The following is a 5,405-nucleotide window of genomic DNA, read 5'->3' as shown; positions in this document are numbered from 1 at the left end:
GCTCTCTCTTTTTTTCTCCGTTTCTCTTTCCCCTCATCACCCAAACAGTCGTAACAGATGTCTGTCATTCCCTGATCCCAGTTCTGAAGGAGGTTTCTTCCTCTTAAATGAGAGTTTTTCTTCCTGCCATTGCAAAATGTCAGCTCATCGGGTCATCTGATTTTTGGGGTTTTCTCCAGAATACTGCAGGGTCTTTACCTTGGAGCATCAAGTGCCTTGAGGCACTTTATACTACAAGGCTGCTGTGACTGGCGCTATATAAACAGTCGCTAGTAGTTTCTCTGGATATATTTTTTCTCAGATTAATTTTATTTTTTGCAAATGGCAGGTAAAACATAACACCCCAAGAAGTAATTAAAAAGCTTTCAAAGGCTATCCTCATCTGTTCTGGTAAATTGTGTTATGTTGAAAGTTTAGTTTTTTTGGGTAGAACTGATGTTGATGAAGGGAGTCATTGTGGTAAACATGTTGTAGCCATAATCTAAATTTGGAAACAAAACTCCTTCATTAGAGTGCTTACTCTTAATTTCACAGTTGAGTGGAGTTACAAACAAGTCTGTTATTGTTTTTCTTTTTAAGAATCCATTTAAACTCATAGTGCATCTGTCTTCCTCTATATCTAAATGTTGTACAGTATCACTATAGAACTGGGTGGCCTGGACTAAATGTCAACATTTATATTTGCTTTATGTTTGTGTAGCAAACCATCTAAAACCTCACAGGGTTAAGTTGTGTTATTTTTACACTTCTACAGTGAAAAATTTAATGGACTGTCAACAGCAGGAAGTCTCTAAAATCGTCTGAGAACACTGGAAGTTGTTTAAAATAAACTCAAGATAACTTTTCAATTTTCTTGCTTATTGTTCACAAATGCCTGAACAACAGTTACTCTGAAAAATCCTTATTTTCAAAAGAAAAAACACATTTGTTCTACTTATTGTAACACTAAATAGATAAAAAACGCAAAGGACAATTTTTTATTTCATTAAAATTTTAATGTAAAATCTATGTAGGTGAAGAGAGGATTCTCAACAACTACCACATCTCTATTCCAACGGCTAAATGTCTTATGTAATAATAATAATAATAATAATGGATTGGATTTATATAGCGCTTTTCAAGGCACCCAAACCGCTTTACAATGCCACTATTGTGGTGTACCTCAGGGGTCCATTCTAGGCCCCCTGCTGTTTATTCTGTATTTGCTCCCTCTGGGCGATGTGCTGCGCAAACATAATGTGTCCTTCCACACCTTTGCTGATGACATTCAGATCTACCTCCCTCTGAGGTTAGACTGTAAGGACTCTCTGCAGCCGTTATTCTCCTGTTTGTCTGACATTAAGACTTGGATGGCTCTTAACTTTCTACATCTAAATGAAAGTAAAACTGAAGTCATTGTGTTTGGGCTTCCTAAAGACCCCGACCTTTCCTTTGATTTTATGGGACCCCTAACTTCCGAATGTACTTCCTCCATTAAGAGCCTCGGTGTTACTTTTGACAGTGCTTTTAAATTTGATAAACAAATCAGCTCCGTAGTCAAGGGATCTTTTTATCATCTACGGATTTTAGCTAAAGTCAAGTCCTACCTGTCCAGGAACGATCTAGAAAGGGTGGTCCATGCTTTTATTACTTCACGGCTGGACTACTGTAACTCCCTTTATGCTGGTTTAGATCGTTCCTGCCTGCATCGCCTTCAACTGGTGCAGAAAGCTGCTGCTCGCATGCTGACCGGCTCCAAAAAGAGAGCCCACATCACTCCGGTCCTCTGCTCTCTCCACTGGCTCCCAGTTGCTTTTAGGATTGATTTTAAAATTTTACTGTTGGTTTTTAAGGTTCTTAACGGTACTGCACCTCCTTACCTGACAGAGCTTCTTAGCATTTACCGCCCCAGGAGATCTTTGAGGTCAGCAGACCTGATGCTCTTAGATGTTCCCAGGTACAGACTAAAGACTAGGGGAGAGAGGGCTTTTGCTGTGGCTGCACCCAGACTGTGGAACAGTTTACCTCCTCACATCAGATTCTCCACAAGCCTTGGAACTTTTAAAACTGCTCTTAAAACTCATCTCTTCTCATTGGCTTTTAGCAAGGTTTAACTTATTGTTTTAATTTATTGTTTTATCAGTGAGGTGTTTTATGTACTTGTGTTTTATTGTATTTTATATTTGTATTTTATTGTACAGCACTTTGGTCAGCCTCGGTTGTTTTTAAATGTGCTTTATAAATAAACTTGACTTGACTTGACTATTCATTCACTCTCGCGCACACTCACACACTGGTGGAGGCAAGCTACGGTTGTAGCCACAGTTGCCCTGGGGCAGGCTGACAGACGCGACCGCCATGTCCTTACCAGGTCCAACTTCAGATAAACATCAAATAGCATTTTATACTTTGCGAAAAAGAAGTAGTATGTAAAAAAAAAAAGTAGAGCCCATGATTCAGTAGCTTGTAGAAGCACCTTTAGCAGCAATAACTTGGAGTGACCATTTTCTGTATGACTTTCAATTTCTCATGTCACTGTGGAGAAAGATTGGCTCACACTTCTTTACATTGTTGCTTCGTTTCAGGGACGTTTGCTGGCATTTATTCATGCACAGCTCTTTCAAGGTCCTGTCACAGCATTTCAGTCAGGTTTAGGTCTGGACTTTGGCTGGGACACTGCAAAACCATGAGTCTTTTCCGTTTCAGTTATTTTGTTGTAGATTTGCTGCTGTGCTTGGACGAATTTGCTGGGATAGCCATTCCTGTGATGATTGCCAACTGTCTTCAATATTTTCTATCTGCGAATAGTCTTTGAATGATGGACTTCACCTTGCCATTATAATGCTAATATAGATAATGTGTAAAAGTTTGGTTATATGTGGTCAGCACTGTCACCTGACAGAAAGAACATCCACCTCTCTGTGTGGGGTTACTATGTTCTCTCTTCAGGTACCCCTGCTTCCTCCCACAGTTCAAAGATATGCTTGTTAGGTAAATGCAAATTCTAAATTGGCTCTAGGTGTAAATGTGTGTGTGAAAGTCTTTCTGTGTCTCTGTGTTAACCGTACAATATACTGGTCACCTGTCCAGCGTTTACCCCGCCTCTTCCCCTATGACACCCGTGAAAAAGGCTCTAGTCCAGACTGCAACCCTGAATCGGATAAACAGAAGAAAATGAATGGATGGATAATGATTTCACATCAGAAGAGCTATGATACAGTGCAGATATCCCAAAACATTCAGTCATATTACTATTAAATTTCCAGTGCTTACAGAGCATTCACACGTTTAACATTTTGTTCTACCATTTCTATATAGACAGTTTTTCCTGATTTTAAAGTATGCTTTACTTGGGTGCAGAAATGGAAAGAGAAAAAGGTGAACCAGCAAAAAAATGGGGAAATGTGAGCTGGGTATGCTGCGCTTGTTTGTGTGCTCAAAGACCTATTTCCAGGTTACATACTGTCTTCCTTCATCAAAACCAGAGGGTCTGTGGTTTAGGCGTACAGGTGCACCCAGGGGAATGACTCCTGGTCACAGTAGAAGAAATGTAAATCCTTCTTAATCAGATTCTGCAAAAGCTGATAGTGATGGAAAAAAAGCTTTCCAATGGCCAGTAATACTCTGGCAGTCATGCAGGCTGGCCTTATACAAATCTTGCACAAAGCAGAGGGCAAGAGAGTCTGTTTGCCCACTATTGTTTCTTCCCGTGGAACCTCTCGGTGGTAGTGAATGGCTTTCTGATGTCTTTGGCATGTGATGCTTGCAGCTAGTTGAGCAGCTTCCAGCCCCAGCTTTCTGCCTCAAACCTTTTGGCTTTAAAATGCACAGCCCATAATGCTGCAGTTTTGTTGCATGGCCATGCAGACCTGGAGGATCAGACTGCACTAACAGGATTTTTAATTTCACAAACTGCACTATCTAAAGGAAGAAATCTATATAAATAAAAATAGTATTAATGCAGGTGGGTTTCAGTTAAATAATTTATAAAGATTTCAAATAGTGTTTTTGTCTTTATTTTTATTTTGTTTGTTTATGGATGGATGATTTATTTGAAAACCTTGTGACTTGGATACAGTTCACTTGGTCTTGTAGCACTGCATGAAGTTAGTACTTCTAGCTCTGGAAAGGGAAAATCTTATCAGTTTTCAAAACCACAGTTGAATCCTATTGGGGGAGTAGTTTTTCTCATTAGTGCGCAGAGTGTGTAATGACATTCATCAAAATATGGCACCCACTGCCTCCAATTCTATCAATCTACATATTACATTTTTTCGTCTTGACTTCCTCTCACAAGGTTAACATATCATCCAATCAAATGGCAGACATGCTAACGTGGTCAATCTGACCTGCATCAGAGTGGGGAAGGAATGTGGCTTCAGATGCTTTGACCTGGGCATGTTTGTTGGTGCCAGATGGGCTGGTGTGAGTATCGGAAACTGGTGATCTACAAGTGTCTGTGAAGGTTCTCAGTCATCCAGGTCATCGTAGTCAAAAGAGCTTGCAAAGAAAAGCGTCTGGACTTCTTTAAGTTGCTTGAAGACGTTTCACCTCTCATCTGAGAAAATTGAATTGACAATTTTTTCACCAGTTTCATCAGTATATATATATATATATATATATATATATATATATATATATATATATATATATATATATATATATATATATATATATGTGTGTGTGTGTGTGTGTGTGTGTGTGTGTGTGTGTGTGTGTGTGTGTGTGTGTGTGTGGGTGATTGGGGGTTCCAGTTGATATAGCAGTAAAGAAATTTGACCCCCCGTGCCAGAAACTGGTTTGTTGCCTCAGGGCAACAATGTGCTTAAAAGGTACCAAAATGTTTTCTGTAAATTTAGACAGAACCACAGCACTGAAACCGCTCTGACCAAAGTGTTTAATGAAATAGGTCTGAATACAGACAGTGGAAAAATGTCAGTCTTAGTTTTACTGGATCTCAGTGCAGCATTTGATACAGTTGACCACAACATATTACTCAAACGACTGGAGAATTGGGCAGGTCTGGTTAAACTGTACTAAACTGGTTCAAAACATACTTAGAAAACAGGAAATACTTTGTATCAATAGGTAAATTCACATCTGAGCAGACAAGTATCACATGTGGAGTTCCCCAAGGTTCCATCTTGGGACCCCTTCTGTTTAACATTTACATGCTCCCACTGGCACAGATTATAAAGAACAACAAAATAAACTACCACAGCTATGCAGATGACACACAAATATATATCAGAATGTCACCAGGAGACCAAGGCCCTGTACAGGCTCTTGGTAAATGCATTGAGGAAATTAATGACTGGTTGTGCCACAATTTTCTCCAGCTTAACAGAAACAAAACTGAAGTAATAGTCTTTGGCGCCAAAGAAAAACGATTACAGGTCACCAGAGAACTTCAATCTATACATCTA

This window comes from Astatotilapia calliptera, chromosome 9 (assembly GCF_900246225.1).
Source record: "Astatotilapia calliptera chromosome 9, fAstCal1.2, whole genome shotgun sequence".
In the NCBI taxonomy this organism is placed as follows: Eukaryota; Metazoa; Chordata; class Actinopteri; order Cichliformes; family Cichlidae; genus Astatotilapia; species Astatotilapia calliptera.
The sequence above is the reverse complement of the archived record's forward strand: the minus strand, read 5'-3'. Positions refer to the sequence as shown.